General features: G+C 44.4%; 1 long non-coding RNA gene across 1 annotated transcript; it reads left to right on the forward strand.

Moving 5' to 3' along the window:
• The first annotated feature begins 1,544 nt into the window (after positions 1 to 1,544).
• Positions 1,545 to 4,244, forward strand: LOC141784685 (uncharacterized). The gene is made up of 3 exons (XR_012597469.1): positions 1,545 to 1,622; positions 3,630 to 3,811; positions 3,919 to 4,244. It is a non-coding gene; the product is annotated as an uncharacterized LOC141784685 (long non-coding RNA).
• The last annotated feature ends 2,982 nt before the right edge of the window (positions 4,245 to 7,226 follow it).

The following is a 7,226-nucleotide window of genomic DNA, read 5'->3' on the forward strand; positions in this document are numbered from 1 at the left end:
AGTCACTTTGACAGACGTCATGATTTTGCGAGGCTGTGAATCCCTTTATTGCTATTTGTGTGCATTGAAAGCCTCTGCTGGCTCGGGGAGGATATTAACAGGTGTTTGTCTGTTTTGTGGATCTGCTGCAGCTGCGTCGTGTCACAGGAACACGTCAGGTCGTAACACCACTTCACTTGGAAACATATGGCGCTCACAGCCTTGACCGATACCTTATACGCTGGGTCCTAATATTCCCGATGATTATTTATACAGATACAGGATCAGGACTGGTGCTCTCGGAGAAACAGGACAGTCCATAACTCACCCGGCCTGAGAATCAAACCAGTTTTCCCCTACTTATCACAACCCGGCTTTGATTTATCATGTTTTGAATTATTCTCTCCTTGTCGGGTTTGGTTCAGAGGAAAAAGGTTTGAAAGCCTGTCTGCGTTTCTCACTAGCTGGACGAAACACAAGGACAGAGCTCATCATACACAGACGAGCGGATCCTTCATCGTAATCTTGACCTCCGGACGGAGAAGACGTAAACATGAGGAGAACAAATAAAATCAGGGCTTAGTGATGAGCTGCTCTGAGAGTCTGGATCCAGGCCGTGAAGGAAATAACGACAACAACTTCTGTGTGTGAGCGCTGAGGAGATTCCTGTTTTATACACACCATGGAGACATCATTGGTTGGCAGAGGCACAACGCCAAAACACACACACACACACTTTGCATTAACACATGCAGAGACCCCACACCTCAGCTACAGGACTCTGCACCCTGCATGTGTTTAAAATCTGCTCCATTAAATAATGAACAACCTTCCCCAAACATTTTAACACAAGAGCAAATATTTGGAAAAATTAACATGGCCTCTTTTCAAAACCAACACTGTTGCACAATAGGTGAGCAAGCCTCAGCGAGCTGGATAATATTATGCTTAGCAGAGATAAATATCAAAAATAATGTTAGTGAACAATTGTAGGGACACTTTGGACATGTTGGAGATTTGAATCAGATCTCACAGAGGAGTTTGGTCCTAAACAGTCCGTCTGTATTTACAGAGAAAACACAATCCCTGAGAGAAATGGTGTTTTCAGGGACTGGGTCTTTCTCAGCCGCTGTGGTGAAGTCACGGTGGGTCTTTAAGGAGCAAACATCAATAAACACAGAGGAGGCTACTTTATTAATGACACGCATTTAACACGCAGATTTCTTTATGGTTGAGAAAATAATCTGGGAAATGATGGGAATCTTATTTACTCAGGATTAAAAAGTTTAAGTCTCCAGCTCTGTGACGGATTCTGTCTCAGTGACTCACAGGGTGTGGGCACTGTGGCTGTCACTGAGAAATGAGAGTGGGACACCAACAACAAAAATGTCAACAACACAACATCTCTGAGAACTGGCATCAACAATAAACAGCTTTTTAAAATGATGAAGTTTTGATATCGTTGAAAAGGACTCAATCTGTGTATCTCAGTGGTTGACAGTAGAGGGCGGTAGTGTTTCTTTCACCGGTTGCTCCCGGCTTAAAAACAGAGGGCAGAAGAAGAAGCCAGCACAGAAGGAAGAAGATGACTTGAGCTGGGTCCTAAATTGTGTGCTTCTGCTCCTACTACTACTAATTTGAGGGTATACGTATGTTCACGCTGATAGTATGGAGTAACGCAGTGTGCTTTGATTTCGCAGCTGACGCACTCAAAACAGCCAAAAAGTTGGATGTGGAACAGTGGACACTTCTTATACTCAGTGGTTGCCATACTGGCTACGTGGTGGAAGAGGCGGGAACGACTCAAACCATGGTTGATGGATATAAAGCAGAAGAACAAATGTGATTTGTTGTGAAATGATCATGTTTTCTTGTAAGTGCGAAGCTGCAGTGTTTGATTTGGGACAACACTACCCTGAAAGATTTTGTGCACTGTACCAGTTAGCGAAGAGTGTACACAGCACATTTCATCAAAGTGTACTTACAGAAGTACACAATGTACACTGTTTTTTGGGGGGATTTAGTAAAAAAAAAAAAGTGGCGGTGTTTCAGTCTGAAGAAAATGCAGAACCAACACTGCTTTGGTAGTAACTATAACAAGTTGCAGCTAACAGTGCTGTGAGTGCATTAAACACAGTTGATCTATAAAGACCCGTTTCCAACATAGACTATAAAAGCATGGACGGAAAATTAAGCACATCAGCTATAGCGGCCATATTGGTAGCGGCAAGGGCTTCGCGTACAGCTATAAAGCTGTGCCTCTGATTGGGTGAGTTTGTGACCTCAATATCCTCAGAACGGCCAAGTTAATAAAAAATTCACCCCCGTACAGTGGGTGTCGTTGGTAAAATTAGCGACTCAGACAGGAGACATTTTTTGAATCAGGCTGTAAATAGGTTAATATCTGCTTGGAAAACAGCTTTTTTTGGCTTGGTGTGTATGTGACTCCTGATACTTCCAGAACCAGCCTCAAGTAGACACTCGAGAACTAGCAGATTTTAGCACTTCAGCATTGTCTCATTCTTAGACCAGAGGTTGCCACTTGGTTTCCACCAAGGAGTCTGGTTTGGATCAGTACGGTTTGGCAAGGGTAGCTTGGTTAAGCCTGGTCCTGTTTGCATTTTCACAGCCAACTCTTCCCCCTCGTAGTAAAGCAGATGCCATAGCTGCATAAGTTAAATAATGGCATGACGCCATAGCTGCATGACACAGTGTACCCCACTCATAAATCCAAAGAAGTAAAAAGCGACACAGTTTGTCGTCTTTGTGATTGGCATGTGGCTCTTTGTTACAAAGCACAATCAAGCTTTGAATACAGCTGCTGTTGCATGATAAGTGACGATTCTTTTGACCAATCGACGGTCTGCAATGTTGTAGCTCCACCTTCCAGGAATTGGATCAGTTTAGTCTGGCACCCCTACAGAAGGGTCCCTAAAAGTGGGACCCTTCTGTCTGACCAATCGTCCTGGGATTGGTCAGTGGAAACGCTGTAAAACGTGTGCCATGCCGAGACGAACTGAACTGAACTGCTTGGTGAAAATCTGTGCCGCTAATGCTGTTGGTGGAAACAGGCCCTGACAGCACAAACTGTCCTCCTTGATAAAGGTTGATTGTAGTTTATGAGGTTACAAAACTTTTAAAAGATGATGATTCTGAATGATCCAGGAACCCTTCAAGGCTTTAAAACACCAAGAAGGATCAGGTCAGCATGTGGGTGCGCCCCATGTACAGAGGCTGTAATCTGCATTGCAGCAGCTGCAGGTTTAATTTCTCAAACAATGAGAAAGTAGGCTAGGTCACACACTAAATAACACACACTAAAGAACTGATCCTTCACCAGCTCTTCATTCAGAAATAAATCCTGTTTGTTGGATCAAACAAACAGGTCAGAGGAAGAGGAAAAAAAGCTCTGGTTCTCTGAGGATGGCATGCTGTGAGTCAGAAATATGTCCATTCAGCCTGTTATCTCTCAGGGTGAAGATAGCTGCAGGAAGGCCTCGTGTGCTGTGCGTGTGGAGCTGCATTCACAGAAACCTTCGGGGGATTTGCCTATTGAGCTAAATCGTGCCTGCTCCTATCTCTCCCATCCCGTTATCTCCTGGACGGTAATCGCTGACTTCCAATCGAGCTTGTTTTCCTCTGATATGCAGACTTTTCCTTCTGGAGGAGCGAGTTCGCTCTGACTTCCTCTCTGAACGGCCCCACCTCCACGCTGTCACACCAGAAACACCCAAGAGGAAAACATGAACACGTATTAACCAGGGAGGCGGACATTCCTGCGTGCCCTCGCCGTGCCAAGAAGGAGGAGAAAGGCTCGGAACGGCGTTAGCAGGTTGATTCGTCTTTCTTTTAATGACCAAATCAAGAGCTAGAATAATAAAGACACAAACACACCCTCTGTAACTCACTCAGCTTTTCTTCGTCTCCTCTTTCTCCCAGGAACGCACAGCCGCTGCCCTGCGGTCCACAGCTTCCCCGTGTTGAAGGGGGACTTCACCACATGTTGTGTCGTGGTTAACCGACGCCGACCACTTTAAAAGAGCCCAAATTGATTCAACCCATCTTGAACTAATCCTCTGGTTGGGGATGAGAGAGGAGGGGATAACCTGCTGGATTGACTTCTAGGCCACAAATATGATCTGTGTAACCTGGTCTGGGTTGATTCTGGGAGACCACGGAGACCAGACCTCACTGGAGTGTTTGATGGAAGTGGTTTGACTCTGACAACATTGTTCTGGAAAAAAACAACAGATCTTAAAAATAAAAGCTTAACAGATGCATTTAAAACACAAGAATTCACTTGACTCTGAATTCAAGCCATGCAACACCAGGGAATAGCGGCGGTCTGATCCTGGTTGTGCAGGATTTTAGCAATTTTCTGATGGCTTTATGTTGTCTTCTATAAAACTTGATGAGTCAGGTCTCTCAGCGCTGCCACTTTCTGTTGGTTGTCAGTCTGTATCTCTAACTGCAGGCTGGCTGCTCGGTGAACCACAGAAATGTCTTATATCGTGCGAAGAGACGGCTGCAGCGGTGAATCTATGGTAAAGCAGTTTCCTTCCCCTCTTGCGTTTTGACAGTGTTTTGATTTTCTGATAGCTATTCAGAGCAGAAAAAGCTGCTATCTACCCATTATGATGGGACTCTCAGACAAAACGCCTCGTCCACAGGTATGTGGGTATTTTCAAACACAGTTTTCTGTCTCTGTTTTGGTCTCACATCCATCCAGAAGCAGAGCTTAAGTCCATAAAAATGCAGGTTTTCGAAAACCCCTTCCACAGCTGACATTTGAGAAATACTGACGTACGGACACAAGACTAATGTTGTGTACGTGTATCATGTATGCACCAAGATGATCTTGCAGGTCTTTATCATTTTAGTGATGCATGAACATAAAACACTCAGTAAATTTCAATTTGCCACTGAGCACATGGTTGAAGATTGTTGTTGCAGTTACCTTTCACTCAAAATCATGCACATGCGTAACTATATGTGTTTTTTGCTTGACTGTCATCACATTTATTTCAAAAGATGCAATTCAAACAAAATTTCTACCAGACATTGGTATTAACTCAAATAATCCACACATGAAAAGAAATCACAACATTCAGGTCCATAAATAATGATTATGTAGAATTAAGTACGATAACACAGGAAAAAAGTATTGAACACGCTAACTGAGACTCATCTAATACTTGGTGGAGAAGCCTTTGTTTGCAATGACAGCTTCCAGAAGCTTCTTGTATGTTTGAACTAATGGCCCACACTGCTCAGGTGTGATTTAGGCCCATTCCTCTGCACAGATTGTCTTTAAATCTGGAATATTCTTTGGTGCCCTCTGGTGAACCCTTTTCTTTACTTCTTTCCACAAATGTTCAGTTGGATTGAAGTCAGGTGATTGACGAGGCCATTCTAACAGATTGATTTTCTTTTTTGAAACTATTTGAGAGTCAACTTTGCCGTGTGCTTTGGATGGTTGTCCTGCTGGAAGGTCCAGCCACGTCTCATCTTCATCATCCTGGTGGATGGCAGCAGATTCAGATCAAGAATTTCCCCATACATGGCTCCATTCATTGCTCCGTCAGTTATATGAAGTTTGTCAACACCATGAGATGAGAAACAACCCCATGCCATGATGCTCCCACCTCCAAACTTCACTGTTGGTGTAGTGTTTTTTTGGGTGATGTGCAGTGATATTTCTCCTCCAAACATGGTCTGTAGTATGACAGCCCAAAAGTTCAGTTTTGGTCTCATCTGACCAGACAACATTCTCCCAGTATTCTACAGGCTTGTCAAGATGCTGTTTAGCAAACTTTAAACCAGCTTCAACATGCCTTTTCTTGGGCGTCCATAGAGGCCATGGCGGTGGAGTGCATTACTTATTGTTTTCTCTGTAACAGTTGTACCTGCTGCCTCCAAGTCTTTCTGGAGCACTTTCAGGGTGATCTTTGCCTCATTGAGTACTCTTCTGACTATCTTTCTGACTCCCTGGTCAGAAATCTTGCAAAGAGTTCCTGTTCATGGCCTGTTGATGGTAAGGTGGTGCTTCTTAAGGATAGAAAAAACACCCTTTTCTTGGCAGTCCACACGTCAGTATCTGACAGTTTGTGTTGCTTCCTTCACTGTAAAATCTTTGCTGCTGCTTCAAAGTCTGCACACCTTTATTCTGGTACACATTCAGAAACACAGAGTAAATTAAAGGCAGGCAACGCCCTCTGCTATTCAGAAATTGATGTGGGTTAAGTTTTCATCATAATGATTTGATTGATTCCTTTTGTGAGACTCAGGGAAAGAACATTGGTTGGACAGTGTACCCGTGTTAAAGCAGGATGAAGCTTCTTTAACCCTCAGGTTCACTGATCTGTGCTCAGTACGCTCAACCTGCAGATTTTGTGGAGCCAGATTTATAAGAAGAATAAACTTCTTGGCTGCTGAACGAGCAAATAAGCAGCATATCAACTTTATAAGACGACCTGTTGTGTTTACAGCTTGTTACGCTGCCAGAAGAAATCACTCAGTGCAGCTTTATACGCAGAAAACCTTCAGAGCCAGGTTCAGAGTTCTAGAGGGCACCGAGCAGCTGAGCTAAACGAAACGATCAACTCAGAGAGAAACTTAAAGTCTCAGCTGGTGATGACACCGTTTCTCCTCCCTGGCATTCCTTCCTGCTTCGCCTCAGCCGCTGGTATCGATGGCAGGGCGTTCGTATGCACGATGTGGAAAAGCAGAGAGGAGGTGGTGATGGAGATGATGGCGCCCGGCCACACCGCTGGAACAGTTGAGTTCACAGAGTGTGATTAGCTGAGCTGCGGCGCTGCTTCGCCAGCTCTCATCTGTCAGGGTTTGTATATCTGGGTGTGTGTGTGTGTGTGTGTGTGTGTGTGTGTGAGGGGAGTGGAGAGGGAGGATAGAAGCTAAAAAGATCTACAGACTGGAGGACAATAAGGCGGATGAAGTGAGGAGGGAGACATCTTTACGTGGCGGGTACGTCTGACTTTGATTGGAGGCGATGTGTGGCCGGCACCATGGTTTCAGAGTTACACCCAAAACAAATAAACAAATGAGTTTAGGTAGCGTGTGTGTGAGTGTGTGTGTGTGTGGGAGAGAAAGAGGAGGAGTAAGGATTTATAAACATGGACAAAACTCCCTGTGGCTGGCACGTGCACACACACACACACACACACACACATGCTATTGACACACACTTCTCAGGGAAGATTCCTCCCGCTGCTTCGTATCCTTTCTCT

The sequence above is a fragment of the Halichoeres trimaculatus genome, unplaced genomic scaffold (genome assembly GCF_033239565.1).
Source record: "Halichoeres trimaculatus isolate MK-OKI-2021-1 unplaced genomic scaffold, fHalTri1.1 fHalTri1_scaffold_23, whole genome shotgun sequence".
NCBI classification, from domain to species: domain Eukaryota; kingdom Metazoa; phylum Chordata; class Actinopteri; order Labriformes; family Labridae; genus Halichoeres; species Halichoeres trimaculatus.